This window comes from Marmota flaviventris, chromosome 6 (genome assembly GCF_047511675.1).
Source record: "Marmota flaviventris isolate mMarFla1 chromosome 6, mMarFla1.hap1, whole genome shotgun sequence".
NCBI classification, from domain to species: domain Eukaryota; kingdom Metazoa; phylum Chordata; class Mammalia; order Rodentia; family Sciuridae; genus Marmota; species Marmota flaviventris.
The window spans coordinates 33,351,989-33,368,725 of NC_092503.1; the positions used below are offsets into that span (position 1 = coordinate 33,351,989).

The 16,737-nt window shown below is 36.5% G+C and overlaps 1 pseudogene; it reads left to right on the forward strand.

The window, feature by feature from the left end:
* The first annotated feature begins 6,086 nt into the window (after positions 1-6,086).
* LOC114102130 (small ribosomal subunit protein eS25 pseudogene) lies at positions 6,087-6,516 on the forward strand (annotated as a pseudogene).
* The last annotated feature ends 10,221 nt before the right edge of the window (positions 6,517-16,737 follow it).

The following is a 16,737-nucleotide window of genomic DNA, read 5'->3' on the forward strand; positions in this document are numbered from 1 at the left end:
TAGACCCCTCCCCAACCACAGACTTGTCATGCCTTTGTGGCTTCACAGCATAGAGTTTGTGACCTCAGCAGAGGCTACAGTCCAGCCTGGCCCAGCAGGACACTATTTGGTCTTGTGTGCTCAGCTGTTGACTAAGTAGAAGCAGTGGAAACTCAAGGTAGCAATGATAAAGCCAAATGAGAAGAAAAACAGTTTCTGTTGCAGAAAACATGGGACAGGGGAGACAATGTAACAAAAATTGGATTGAAATGAGTCTTTTGGATTCTTCCGAAGCAAATAGATTTTATGCCCTTGAATTAGCCAATTCCAGCTTCTTAAGGATATAAAACTATTGAACGGCCAGGCTCTTGGTCTTGCTGCTCATTTCTACCTCATCATGCTCAGTTTTCTAGGGTTTAGATGTAAGATTATAGAACAAAGTTGAGTGACTGGTGGATTATTCAGAGTACAACCAGGAAGCAGATGGCACACTAAAATTAAAATAATTTGATGAAAATGTATTAATAGGGTAATTACAAAGGTGTGGGTGGAGTATGGGGGAACCACAGAACTAGTGCAGGTCTATGGAATTGGGGCAGTGGAAACACTATGACTTCTAGGCTTGAGGGAGTGAGGATACAGTGGTTATCAAAACCCAGGAGAGAGATATAAGTGTGCCCCCTTGGGGGGGGGCACTGTGGCTTTTATAAAACATAAAATTTACTGTTATAAACTTATAAGTTGATGATCACTGTGTATCAATGCCAGAATGTGAATATGGTCATGGACAAAGTCCCAACCCATGCAATCAGTAGTATTTCCAAACAACTGGTCTTTTACATGGTTTTCTTGAATTCCTCAAAGGGATGGGTAGATCCTAGAATATTTTTTAAAAATCTGTATTTTGATCATAATTCTGTTTCCCCTGTCGCTTTCTCTAATACCTTGCACCCTTTCCTCCTAAAATCTGCCCCAGCTGTCAGTCACACATTTTACCCGCTGCCCACCTGTTTTCCCACACTCACCTCCTGTTCTTCCAACACAAGAGCCCCCAATACTTTGGCCTGCTAAAGAGGACCCTTGCTAGGGATGGAAAAGGGGGCCATATGGAGGGAATGACACAGGATATAAGGTGGGCAGGGTAGTTAAAATTCTAGCATGTTCAAGTATTTTTTTTTCTATCTCATAAGCCCAGAAATTAGATAGAGAGGCTGGGTGGTCAAGCTCTGGGGAACTGTGCCTAAAAATTTGGGGGATCTGAGTTTGGTCTTCATATTGATTTATAAATTTATAACATGACAAATGACATTGTCTTTTCAAAAGATTTACTGGAGATAGACCCTTTTTAGGATAAAGCATGTGGTCATTTGCATGATTTTCTTAGATACTATTCGAACCCGAGACATACCCCAACCCAGTTCATTGAGGTCTGAGCAGGAACTCGCTGCAACTGTTCTGTCTTTTGACTGTCCTTCTAGGTGGAGTGAGCAAGGCTGGGGAAGCCAGTGGCTGCCAAAATTCACAGTAAATGTCCATGAGGATGAAATCCTAGGACAAGGCAGAATCTATGATAATAATGGTGACAATCTCTAGTAACTTTCATAATAGATTTATTTTTGAAAATAACTTCACTGGTTATAGGTGTATGTGTTGGTACCAGTACTACTCCACTACCCAATTGCTACCAATATTTACTGAAAAAAAATATTGGTGCATATTAATGATATAGGATGGTTTCATTCTAAACAAATTGTTAATGCATTAGAAAATATGATCTTGGAAAAAATTCAGTCCCATGGTGGCAACTACGTTGTACTCTCTAGTTAAGCACAAGTGGCTTACAAAGTATGTTTAGAAATATCCCAGTTTACAGATGAGGAAGGCCTGACGTGAGGATGTTATGAGCTCACTCACATCTACATGCCTAGTAAGCGGCAGAGTTGAGATGGAAAGCCATTTGGTTGGTTTCAAACCTGTACTGTTTTTATCTTGGCTATGTATGCTTTTAGTGTTGCTGTTGAAAGCATAAATCTGTGTTGATTGATTAAATTAGTCTCAACATTGGGTGATTAGGATAATTGCAACTTCTTTAAAACTTGAGTCAGATATTAAAAGGACATCCCTTCTAAAGTCTGTTTGGAGCACTCATCTCAGATCTTCATTTTGCCTTGCATTTTATAGTGAATTCTAGAGAATTCTAGTATATCATGATTCAGTGGATGGAGCAGGCTTTGTGGTCAGGTAAACTTCTACAAATTACTAGGACAATAAGTGAAATTCCTGAGATATTTTCACATTTCATATAAGGAGTCAAAATAATGAAGTTATTATTTATGCAAAATTATGCACAATCTATATCTCTCAAAAATGGTAGCCATGATTGTGGCTTATGTCTCTTTGTTCTGGCCAAGAGACTCAACCTTGCTGTCTGCTTTTTATTTGCTTTGGAGCCCTAAGTTAAAGTGTGAGGATGTAGGTATACCAACTCCAGTCTGGTCCCTGCCCCAGACCTGTATGTCTTATACAGCACATACTCTTAGGACACATCTTAATGACAATGTAAGGTTTAGTAGATTTTTTTTTAAGTTCTAAAATCAAAATTATGCTGTATTTAATTATTTATAACATTTGCATTCTTCTTTGGGCTCTGATGTTGAGTATATTGAAAGACTGAAAGTGGATAGAAAGATTGAAAGTGATCAAAGGATGAAAATACTCTGTAGAACTAATAGTGTATTGACATGTCCACAAAGTAGTTTTTATTTCAAAAACAAGAGATGAAGTCTTTTTAATTACTATCCCATCTCTTCTTCCTGTTGATTTTGCCTTTGCTGAAGATTAAGTAGGTTCATATAAGTGAATGATAGTATTCAAAAGAATATGGAATGATTTTGCAAGCATTAATAAAAGCTGTCTGATTGAAGAATATTTTATTTTGACCTCTAGAAATAAAAACATCCCCAAAGAGCCTGGAAAGGTTGAAGAAAAAAAAGGTGAAAAAATTTTCAATTTGAATAGGCAAATACCTAAAGATTATTTATCTCCAAATCAATCACATCATGATGCAGATCTAGATATATGAGAGGAAATAAATGTGCATTAAATTCCTCCCCTGGGTTTGTTTTCAGGGTTAAAGCTGAATGAAAGATAAAGAATACAGGTAGACCAAATAAACTTAGTCTGAGAAGTTGTTAGAAGGTCAATTAGGGGAAATTAAAATAGTGAAAGATTAGTTCAAAGCTGACAGTTTCTCTTTTATAATGAACTCACTGTGTATTCCTATTTCTGCTTCTTTTGTTGTGAGTGCAACAAAACATTTATAACCTTCTATTCTCCTATGGGCAAATAATACTCAAATTATCATCTACCTGAGAGAGTACAAAATGAACATTTTATATTTTGCTCCATTTTACTCTAGACGCAATATACTTTAATTCGTAATGGCTTCTATTCTCATCTGTCAGCATATGGTGTTGACCACATGGTGCACAGTAAGACAGACACAGGTTTTCAAATGCCATGAAGTATTTTAAAGGCCTGAATTCTACAAAATAAAAGAGTCACATTAGAGCCCTGTTGCTAGGCAAGTCGAACCCAGCTGTGCTCAGAGTCTCTGACAACAGGACACTTCATTCACTGCTCTGCAGTGAACATGTACATTACTTCGTAGGCGTGGAACCCATTACCAAAAATACCAGGATGACAGGTCTCTCTGCAAATGCTCTAGAGGCGTGTACACAAAGGATGGACACACACTCAAATCACTTGATTTTTTAAGCCTAAACATTCCCACTGTCTTTTCAAAATGACAAATTGCAGCACGAATGAGAATTCTAATAGCCCGAGATGCAATGTGCATTATTATTTTTACTTATTGAGAAAGGGGGAATAATAGTGCATAGAGTAGCAATGAAGAATCGTCAGCTGGGGGATTTCACTCTTAGGAAGAATGTAAACAGGTCAATGAAGTCTTCTGCTCATAGGAAATATTATTGACTGAATAGTCAATAAAATAAATATAGAAGTTAGTCATTAGGAGTGTTTTATTCACCAAATAATTGCATGGTCAGGAAAGCCATTGTTGACTATTGTGTAATTGGTACACTTACTTGACTGTGGGTATAGAGTCCTAGGTCCAGTCCTGACTCTGCTACTAGTCGTGTGACCACAGGCAAATCAAAATGAAAGGGTTAAAGTTAGAATTCTAACAACCTGCTCTACTGTGAGTCTTAAATGCCTCTTTACATTGTGAGGGATATGTTAATTCAGAAGGATGATTTCTCTGTGTGTGTTGATGTGTATGTACAACAATTCAATTATTTTATCTTTGATATAAAAAAATAAAGTATATTTAAATAAGCATTTATCTAAAAACAAACTTTATAAAATGGTAGAATATTTCTAAGATAATTTATTCTAAAAAAGGTTTCACATTTGTGCATTTATTTATCAAGACAGAAGATGGATTTAAATGAAATATTATTTCAAAACCATAACCATATATGTTAACAACTGTGATGAATACTTGCCTTTCTTTCTTTTGAGATGACCTTATGTGTGTTTGTGTTCATGTGACATTCATGTGCCAAGCTAACATGCCACATGTTTGTGGTAGCCTGCCTCCATGATGGCCCCAATGACTTTCCCTCAACCTCCTTACTTATGAATGTGACCTCCTTTGCCGATAGGGTCCTTGCAGGTGTAATCGGGTATGAGGAGGCCAAACTAGATTAGGGTGGGCCCTAAACCCAATTCAACTGTTGTTCTTTTGACAAGAGGAAAGGTTAGACACAGAGACCTGGACACAGAGCATCATGGGATGCCGAAGCCAGAGACTGGAGTGCCACCGCTGAAAGCCAAGGAACACCAAGGATCGCCAGAAGCCTCGAGAAGAGGATTGTCCCCAAGAGCCTTCACAGAAAGCCCAGCCCAGCCCAGAGCAGGTTTCACACCTCCAGCTTCCAGAACCATGTGGAAATTCGTTTGTGTTGTTTTAGGTCATCCAGTTTGTAGTGCTTTGTTCCAGCAGCCCAAGGAACCCAAGGCAGTTGGCCCTGAGAATGAATAATCTTTGCAATAAATGGTGCTGGGATAAACTTATATTGACACAGAAGAAACTAGAAATTTGATCTTCTTTCAAATTATGCACACAAAAAAATTATGTATATTGTAGATCTAAATACAAAAAGCAAAATAATAAATCTTCTAGGAGATAATATGTGACAGCGTTTTTATTATATAAGAGTAGGAATGGATTATTTGAACAGGTCACAAAAAATACTAACCACCAAAGCAAATAAATAATAAACTTTGCTACAATAAAATTAAGGTCTTTCATTCTTTAAAAGACATTACTAAGTGAGTGAAAAAGCAAGCTGCACAGTGGATAAAATTCCTGGCAACACATACAAACAATAAATGACTGTTAGCCAGAATAAGCAACTGCAGATCCTACAGCAACAAATCTGAGTGAGAATGTGAGCCATGGGGACTCCCGTGCATTGCTCCCAGGGATAGAAACTGAACAAACACTTCAAAGGGAAGTCGGTTTGGCATGATTAATTATGACTGCAGATGTGTGTCCCTGTGACCAACAATTCCACTTCTAGAAATGAGTCCTTCTGTATAGCAAGGCATACCTACAACAATGTTCCCAATAATGTGGCTTGTAAAGTTCACCCATAGCTGAATGGAGAAATAAAGTTGTAGTATAAACATAACAAAACCCTATGAAACTATAAAACCAAAAAGACTATCTACAGCTACATGCAATTACATGGGTATTATAAACAGAACAGGGAACCAAAGCAACCAGACGCACAAGGAATCATACTACATGACTTCAACTATATTTATCTCAAATTCAGAATTGGGCAAAACTATGGTGTTTACATATATTAAAATCATATTTTTGAAAGGTAGCAAGTGATTAACTTAAATGTCAAGATAGTAGTTATCTTTGAGTGGGAGGAAAAGAAAGGCAGTAATTGGGAGGAATCATCTATGGGTGTATAATGTCAGAAGCTATTCTATTGCTTTGAAAGATTATTATTATTTTTCCTGAAATCTCAGGCTGTGGTGGCAACACCTGCTCTCTGAATTTCGTGATGCAACCCAAGGATGACAAGTAGAGGCTGGAAAGTTGACCACAAAAGATAAAGACCCAGTTAAGAAATCTAGGGACAAGGCCAAAAAGAAGTGGTCCAAAGGCAAAGTTCAGACAAGTTTAACAATCTAGCTTGTTTGACAACGTTAACTTATGACAAGCTGTAGGGAAGTTCCCCACTATAAGTTTATAACCCCTGGTTTCTGAGAGACTGAGATTCAAAACTCCCTAGCCAAGATAGTCCTTCAGGAACTAAAGGATTCATCAAACTGGTTTCAAAGCACAGAGCTCAAATTATTTACCCCAGAAACACAAAGGGTGGAGATGCCCCAGCTGCTGGTGAAGATGCATCAACAGGTCTTACCAATTACATTTGGAAAACTATAACTTTATTAAGTAAAAAATACATTATCAAGGTGTTTGCTTTGTGATAATTCAAAGTACTGGGCGTACCTTTGTTGTGCATCTTTTGCTGTAGGGATTTTATTTCACAATGAAAAGTTATCTGAGAAAAACCAAGCATATAGAACAAAGTTCTGATTTCATTTTTCACCATGTTTGAGCTACTGGGACGTGCTCTGGTGTTTTCTGTTGATTCCTTTAACTATCATCATACCGAGCAAGTTTATGGAGAGATGCAATTTTGGGGGTGCCAATTTGATTTTATCAATGTGTTTCTTGGAAACATAGTCCATACAGAGCAAAATACATGAGGTGCTGGGTTCTTAATAAATCCCAATTTTCAGTGGAAGCAGTTATTAGTGGTAACTTCTGTGGAAAAGGTATCACTAATTTAGAAGTGAGTTCACACAGCTGGTTTCTTTATCTCGTTTGCTCTGCACTTGGAGATCACTGCAGTTACAGGCCGGCTTCTCTTTCTCTTCTTGCTTACCCATGTCATGCCGTTTACAAGATTACTAGTCTAATTCAGGGAGCCTATAGCACAGAGGTGTGCTTGTCTCCCTATGGAAGGGACCTTAATTTCAGCGGATGGTAAATTAAGATTCACAAATTTATTGAACTCTCTTTTCCTAGGTGTGATGATTAATCTGAATTATCTACTTGATTGGGTTAAGAAGATGCTCAAGATTGAGTTTTTTGGTGTCTCCATGTGGGTGTTTCTAGGAATGATTGGCATGTGGGACAGGGAACTGAGGTGGAGACCCATGCTAAGTGTGGACAGCACAGTCCAATAGGTTGGAAGAACAAGGAAGCAGCAGCAGACACAAGCTACATTCATCTTGAGAGGGTTCTTGATTGCTGTTGTGATCATCTGATGACTTCAGGCTCCAGCTTCTTCACTCATCCAAAATGGACTCTGCCCAGTGACTCTCCACAGAATTTCCAGGTCCTGGACTGGGGAGGCATCATTGATCCCTGTGGTTCCCAGCTTCTGGGACAGAGCAGCTACTGGTTCCTCCCACTCTCCAGCCTGCAGATGGCCATTGTAGGACTATCTAGCTTCTCATGGTGTAAACTAAGCAAATAAATAACCTTTTTAGAATCATCTATATCTCCAACAGGAGACATATATTATCTCTCCTATTGGCTCTAGATGAATCCTGACTAATATCCTATGTAAGATCAATAACCCAACTAATGTAATCAAGAGAAAAAAGTGTAGTATATTTATAACTTATTATTTCAACTTTATTTCCAAAGTTGTTTCTTCTTTCCTTCTAAAGGAAGAACTTCTGGTTTTGTTTGTGCCATTTGCACATGATGATTTGCTTAGCCCCTTCTACCATTACAACTTAAATAATTACAAAATCGTAAATTCCTTTGTATTTTTCCTAATGACTTATCTTTTAACTTCCATTACTTCCATCTTTAAGTAGTTCATAGCTGTCCAACTTCACATATCTTCCTATATCCACACATATTATCAAATTCTTATTAAAAGATAATTGGAGAAAAATTAAAATTAAAAGTTTCTTTTCATAAAGTTCAGTATTATGTTTTGTAAAATGTGATGTCACCATTCAGTGATTGAATCTATCAGATATAAAAATTAAAAAGCATCTACAATCAACACAAAGATGTTTTAAAAGATCTTCAGAAGTTAAATTTTTTTTTGTTATTACTATGCAAGTAAAACTAGTCTGCATAAAACTAGAAACTAGCTCAAAAGAACTAACCAAAGATACCAGTTTTTAAAAATGTATGTCCTTCCAAATTTTTGCTATAAATACATGCATATTTACTTGTACTTATATACTTACATACACCATTATTTTGATTGAAGGAATAACTTTATTATTTAACAATAAATAACAGTTGTTTATTAACTTTTTTCATAAACTGCCTGCTCCTAAATACATTTTAGTTGATCAGCCACAAGAGCAGTAGTTTCAAGGCATTGAATGGCAAATAGAAAGCAGAAGGCCATATTCTCTGATTACCTAAAATCTCTAATCCTCAGCAGGCCTGGGGTGACCAGCCCACCACAGTTTTACAGTTAAATCTCTGGAGTTAATCACCTCCTTGAAAGAAATTATTTTGTAATTTTAAAGCACTTGTCTCAGTAGAAAAGCCAGTATGGAAGTCCTTACTGATAATGAATAAAGGAACAGTGAGAAGAAAATGAGTTTAAACATGAAGCAAAGGAGGTTTGTTGTAAATCAAAGAAGGCAAATCAACAGCTTTCTTAGGTTAGTAGATTTTAAAATTTTCTTTTATATTATACTATTTTTCCTTCCATTTATTTTTATTTGATGCCTTATAACTTACACAGAAAAGTAGGATTCATTGTGATGTAGTCACATATGCCCATAGCAAAACTTGGTTGATTTCATTCTTCAGTTCCTCCTCTTTTTCCTTCACACTTGATCCTGTTCCTTTAGTGTACTGTTTTAGATCCCCTTTTATTCTTATTTCTCTCTAGCTTCCGCATATGCAAGAAAGCATTTGACCCTTGACTTTATGAGTTTGGCTTATTTCATTTGGCACGATATTCTCCTGTTCCATTAGTTTACTCATAAATGACATAATTTCATTTTTCTTAATGGTTGAATAGAACTCCATTGAGGATTTGTACTACATTTTCTATATCCCTTCATCTGACAGGTACCTAGGCTGGCTACATAACTTGGCTATTATCAGTTGTGCCACTATAAACACTGGAAAGTAGGTATCCCTATAGTATATGGATTTCGGGTCTTTTGGATAAATATCAAGGAGTAGTATAACTGGGTCATATGGTGGCTCCATTCCTAGTCTTTTGAGGAATATTGATTTCCTTTCTCCCCACATCCTCTTCAACATTTTAAAATTATTTATTTTCTTGATGATTGCCATTCTAACTGGAATAAGATGAAATTTCAATGTGGTTTTTATTTGCATTCCACTGATTGCTAAGGATCTTGAACATCTTTTCATATGTTTGTTGGCCATTTGCATTTCTTTTTTTGAGAAAAGTCTGTTTAGTTCATTTAACCATTTATTAATTGGGTTATTTGTTTCTTTGGTGTTAAGTTTCTTGAGTTCTTTTTATATAGTGGATATTAGTACTCTGTCAGAAATGTAGTTGGCAAAGATTTTCTTCCTATTTCATTTTAAATTCAGGGTCTTGTTGTGTGGCCCAGGATGGCCTCTAACTCTTGCATTCAAGCTATCCTCCTGCCTCAGCCTCCTAAGTAGCTGGGACTACAAGGGTGTGCCATCATGCACAGTTCAGAAAATCATTTAAAAATCTGCTGAGATAAGATAGAGCATCACTGGATGTGACTCAACAATATTACTGTACCTCATATTTGAATGATGTTTGATAGTGAGCATTTAAAATTTTTGATTTTCAACTCTGTGCCATATGTAACAAAGAAGCAATGAAGTCAGGAATAGTCATTGCCATATCACATGTATCCAAAGCACGTCAAGGCCCTTTCTTTCACATTTTGGAAATATTGCTGCTTGTTGCTCAATGAAGAGCAGCTGAGAATTAAGCCTTACTGAATTACATGGCCACGGAAATCAGTGCTGCTTTAGGTCTGAGTCCCTCTATAGATACTAAAATCCACTAAATCCACTAGCTGATTTATATGGTTTTCCTACCTAGAAGTTGAATCACTTTAACAATTATTAGAAAGACATTAATTGCTAGATAACTTACCATTGATAGTGAAAAACTGTAATAAAATCCCAACAGATATTTTTACTATTATTATATATGCAAATGTATCTTTAATGTGTATGATGTAATATACAGAGAAAAGGACCGGCAGGTGGATATGGAGAGGCCTGAAAGGAAGAAAGAGAAAAAAGGAGTAAGAATCAAAACGTCAGGTAACTTTAAGAATCACCATGCATTTGATTATGTTCACCTCCAACCAAGAAGGACTCATTCTGACCTTGAGTATGGTTCACTTCAATCAGTACCAGCAATTTCTAGTTGTCCACAAAGACAAGACAGCTGTAATTTTTCACATTTCTCATCTCTCAGGAAGGGGGCCACATGGAGAAAAATTTTTATTTTTTTATTTTTTTCAGAAAATCGATATTTAGAGGGCGCTTTCATTTGAGAGAAGTGGAGATCAACCTACGCCTGACGTACAACTCTTTTTTCCCATAGGACACATTATGGTTTCAAATAATTTTCTTCCCTCTGAAATAAACAATCTTTCCTTGTGGGAAAATGGCCCAAAGTGAAGATACAATACGTGTAGGCTTAGGAAATGCTACAGTTCCACCACCGCTGGCCTGAAAAATTCCATTTGGGATATTTGTTCTAATTCAGCATCCCAACTCCATCATCATCTACTTGCAGACAATACAAGTGTAAATACATCTGTTGCTTATTTATGGAGGCTAAATTTAAAATAAAGAAACACAGAAGGTTTGCTGTGATGATTTTCTGGGACATAGAATCTATTTCTAAAAAAAGTCTTTACTGAAGGTCATAGACTGTTCTTGATCTCATTTAAGCTGGTCAGAAATGATGGTTTTTTTTTTTTTGTTGTTTGTTTCCTTTTTGAAATCTTTCTCTTCCCTGCCTCAGCCTTTAGGAAATGCTTCTCTTTCCTACTCTATTGATGTGCCCACTCTGTCATCTGCTCCCCCTAACCACCAGCCTTTCTGTTATTGATAGGGGGTTGAGTGGCAGGTGTGACCCAGGCTTCCAGGCTCCTGTGTCTCCATTATAGATGGGGCTTGTCAACTGCCTGACACATGTTATTTGTTGCTGCAGCAATACTTTAATTTAAAGCTCTTTGTTTTTGCTGAAATTCTTTTATTTTGAATTATTCTTTTTTAATGTTTTGCTTTTAGATGACATAGATCGCATCATGTTAATTTCTACAGATTTGTAAACTGGCAACATTTCCTAGACTTTTGATTATTTTTTTTGAAATTATAAAAGTAGTAGAAATTCATGCATTTCTAAAAAAGCTAAATGGTAGCAAAATTTACAAAAATTTAAAATTTCACACCATTTTTTCAAATGCCCTTAGTCAGAGGAAACTGTAGTAAATTTCCATTTGTATTAGAACAAACACATTTGTATACTTGTATAATTTGATTTGGCAGCCTGTCTTCTATTAATATGCATGCATTTATGTGTGTGAATAAATTAAAAAAAAATTCCTAGAAGTGGAATTGCAGTGTCAAAGTACATCAAAAGTTTGAAAGATATTGACAGATGTCTCCTACCCTTAATTTGTACTCTGAAAATTTAATGGAAGGGATGCTTTCCCATTTCCTAACAAATAAGGAAGCCCTAACAATCTTTGTCAACTGATAGATGAATATAGTATATTGTGATTTTAATTTGCATTTTTAGTTTTCAGTGACATTAAACATCTTTCCATGTATTTACTGACCACATGTATTTTTTTCCATGTAAAATACATTTTTATACCCTTTGTTAATTTTTCTATTTTATTTTTGGTCATTTTCTTTTTTCTTTTTTCTGGGGCTGCTGCTGGTGGTGGTGGTACCAGAAATCAAATCCACGTTCTTGCACAGGTAGCAGGTATGTGCCTTACCCTCTGAGCTACATTCCCAGCCCTGTTTTCGGTCATTTTCTAATTGATTTGTGAGACCTCCCTTTATTTTAGAAATTAGGCCTTCATCATAATTATTGCCATTTTCTTGTTATATTGTTGTTTTTAAGAGACTTTGTGTATGGCTATTCTTGGAATTCATTTTTTAAAAAGTTTTTACATGAGAAGATCTTCTTTTATGGTTTCTGGGGTTTGTATCCTACCTAAAAAGTCTTTCCCCACATTCCAGAAGTATAAACACTTTGACCACTATTGACTTTCAGTCTCCAGTGGCCAACTTTCCCACCTCTCTCCCTCCCTCCATCTTTACTTCCTTCCTTCTAACATTTAAATACTTGTCCCATCCAGAATTTATGTAGCACAAGGAGTAAAGGATTTATGTTTTTCCTTCAAATTCCTAGCCAATTGTGGTATACAATTTGTTGAATTATTCATCTTTTTCCCATTTCTTTAAAAGAACACAATATCAAAGTTTTAGATAAGCACCTGAATTTTGTCTTAGCCTGGGCTGCCATAACAATACCACAGCCTGGGTGGCTTAAACATCAAGTTCTGGTATGTTTCCCACAGTTCTGGAGACTAGAAGACCAAGACCAGTGTAGAAGCATGGTTGCTTTCTGCTACCCTGCTAGAACCTAGCAGCATAGGATTCTCTACTTGACTGGAAGATGGTTGCCTTCTCACTATATCATCACATGGTGGAGAGGGGTCCTTTCCTCTTCTTATAAGCACAATAATCTCATCACATGACCTTCATCCTCATGACCTCATCTAAAGCTAGTCACCTCCCAAGGTACCACCTCCAATATCATCACATTGAGGGTTAGGGCTGCAACATAATTTAAATAAATTAAATAATTTAAAATAACATTTAATCCATAACAGTTTTCAAGAAACATTAAGTAAAGCTATTGGATTGTGTTAAAGCAGAAAGGAAGGCATTATTTTATTCCTTCCAAATCTGTTTAGCACTTACCTATTCTAATCAGGCTCTTTCAAAGATGAATGGGCCATGTCCCTCTGACAAGTAGCTTGTAATCACTGTGGCAATGGGATATAAACCAATTCTTGAAACCCGATGTGTTAACAATGATAACAGAACTGTGCATTAATTCAACAACCAACAACAAGGTGCCATGGTGAGGGGCACGTGGAACCATGGCCAGTATTGTCAGGGCAGCTCTCCCAGGGCAGTAAACCCTGGCTGAGCCTTGGGGAGTATGGAGGGGGAACTTTCTAGGCTACTGTGTCCCAGTCTAATCACCTGCAGAGACTCAAGTGAATTTTCTTGTACCCTGACTTATGATAGTTCCAACAATTAAATAAATATCATATGTAAGTACTGTAGGAAATATAAAAGAAATTACAGAATCCAGTAGTTGGTAGTAGTTCAGATGCACCTGTGCAGAAAAGATTTTCATTATATGTGAGTTAAAAACAAAACTTGAGGGATTTTTTAATTTCCCATTGGGAACTTATTACTCCTTTTCAAAGGTTTTTCTAATTAAGAATAAAAAAATTGTTTCTAGGAATAGTGATGAATAATTAAGGAGCTATTTCTATTCTGTAGAATATGATAGGGCCCTATTATATCTGACAAACTCATAAACCATACAAATATTGTATCTGGGTCAACAAGCAGCTGTTCAAAAATTTCTATGGTATTTGCTGTTTACTCTGATTGCCTTGAATAATAGTCACTAGGCAACAGGACATTTACTTCATTGTGCATGGTGGCCATTAGTCAAGCTGTTATATAACACTCTGAGGCCCCTTTCCGTTTCTGAGACTAGCTAAAATGAATACAAGTCATTCAAGGAGGCATGGAATTGACTGACAGCAGGGAACCCTTAGGGAAGACACTTTGTGTTTTTCAATGTCTTATACAAATATGTTATTAATATTACTCATGTACTCTGGATGAGATAATTTATGGCATATTTGAGGGAAATAACCTCTATATTTTTAAAGCTGAAAATGTGTCTCACTTATGTCTGTAAATATCTAGGGAAAGTAATGTGTGAATGTCCTAGAAACTATAGTTCTCTGCTTTATATGTATGAAGCTGGTATCCAGAAAAATCCTGTCAGAGCACAAGATTTTTTTTTTTTTAGCTTTTTATTAAAAATACGCTTTAAAACATTCAACAATCATGAGTATCCAGCTTAATGATTTTCGCAAACAGAATACACCTTTATAACAGGCATCTAGCTCAAGAAACAAAATGTTAGCCCTGACAGTCTCGACCACATGGACAGGGGCAGGGAGCGTAGAATGGTTGAGGGTAAGGATGCTCAGTCATAAGGAGAGTCTTTGCATTTCTTCTCCCTGAAGACAGAAATGCTTACAATATTTATAAATATTTCACAACCAGTGAAAGTTGCAGAACTGGAGCACTGCCTCTGGAGCACTAGCACAGACACTGCTCAGCAAAGACCTACATACACCGGGTGGCTCTGATTTTGGTCAAAACCACAACTTGAGCAACTCGAAGTAAACTGAGACAGCTTCCCAATTAATTGTGGTCAATGATAACTCCAAAGTGACTGGTACAACATGAATACCAGCTCCTGTGCCTGGAAGATAGAAGCAGATCAGTGATAGAGCAGGAGATCAACCAAAATGGAACCCGTGAGGCCCCTCCCAGAAGAGATTTATAGGGCTCTAGGAAGGAGGAATTGCTAGACCATGCCACAAAGCAAACAAAACCACACTCATCCTGTTACCTCTAGTGCATGTGCATTTCATTTTTTCTTTTTTGTTGTATTTATAGATAATGGTCATTTTATGAGTTCTGTTTTAACAGGCATTTTATTTTCAGGCTTTCAAAAGTGATATAAAAGTTACTTTGGTGTTAAAAACAATCCCAGCAGCTAGGGAGCCTGAGGCAGGAGGGTGGAGAGTTCAAAGTCAATCTCAGCAAAAGCAAGGCACTAGCAACTCAGTGAGACCTGTCTCTAAATAAAATACAAAATAGGGCTGGGGATGTGGTTCAGTGGTCGCATGACCCTGAGTTCAATCTCCCCCACCCTCCAAAAGCAGCAACAACGAAAACAAAAACACTGTTTCTAGCATTGCCTGGAAGCCAGGCATGCCTGCCCATCAGGTACCTCTGATAATGAATACAGAAGGGAAATGTGGACAAATAAGCCCTGTGCCTCCTATGCAAATTGTCTTCTTTGGGCATATGGATTGTTCATATGATAAGGTTTCACACCAGCTTTTTTAGATGAAATCTTCTTTGCTTATTTAATCTCTGTGGAACAATATATGCCTTATTACATCAGACAAAGAGATCAGGTATAAGTGTTATGCTGAACAGGAGGAATAAAACTGCTACATCAGAAAGAACACTTGCATCAGACAAACACTTAATTAGAATGAACAACAATGTAGTCACTGTGTACTTAATGCTGTTTATAAAAAGCAAGAAATACAATTATAATTTAACCAAAGCAGTACTGAAAGATGCAATTTTGTGATTTTTAACATATTAAGCTATTTAAAGCAAGCTTTTGTTTGGTTATCAGTGTTTGGTTATATTAAGGATTTATTACTATCATTTAGAACATAATTGCACTCTAGAGATAAGGGAATGTTACTATATGTTAGCATAGAAACCTTAATTATCTATACCAAGAAGACATGATGAAATTATATGTTAAACTAGTAATTACAGTACTAAGGAATCTGGGACCCAGTGTTCTTCAGAGTTCTAATTTGTAATGTTATTTAAAACAACAATATATTTTAAGACATTTTTGTAAAAAAGTGTACTCTTTTTTTTTTTTTTTAAAGAGAGAGAGACAATTTTGTAGATGGACAAAACACAATGCCTTTATTTTTGTGCTGAGAATTGAACCTGGGTCATGCCCGTGCTAGGCGAGCGCTCTACTGCTGAGCCACAATTCCAGCCTGTAAAAAGTGTACTCTTGAACAACAAGAATTTTTTGGAGTGAGTATATTAGGCTCAGAGGAATAAATTAAAATTGCAATATTAATAAATAGACATTGCATATTTATAAATCAAGTAAAATTTAACAAAATACATTGGTTTATTGAAGTAAATTTAATTATTTATAAGTCTGTACAATTAACTGAGGTATTTGGGGGAACAAAATGTCTGACTAGAAAACATACATTCAGGTTACCCTCATGCTTGCAGGCTTCAGCGAACCTGCATGAAACTTGTTTGTAATTTCATATTAGTTTCCTTGTTTGCTTTTTTTGCCTGCCTGCCTGCCATCCTTCCTTCTTTTCTTCTTTTTTCCCCCTCTCCCCTTTCTCTTTTCCTTCCTTCCTTCCATTTTTTCCTTCTTTCCTTTCTCTTTTCTCCCTTTCTTGACATTTTTTTTTTAAAATTTGTTCAATATATTCAGCATTTGGGGGTTCCAAGAAAGATCATGCACCTGTTTCTTAATATCTCAGTCTCATAGACAAGGGTGTTTGTTTTTGTGTTTGCACACAAACAAAAGTCTTTATGAACAAAACACTGTTTCACTGAGAATATTACTTGAGTAAAAGAGGCTATTAAATCAAGGCTGCTAGGAAAGACTGTGGAATAAATCTGACACAACTTTCCTGTGTACATGTAGGAACACACCACAGTGAGTCTCAACATCATTTATATGCACAAGACTGGGATCCTAATTTGAA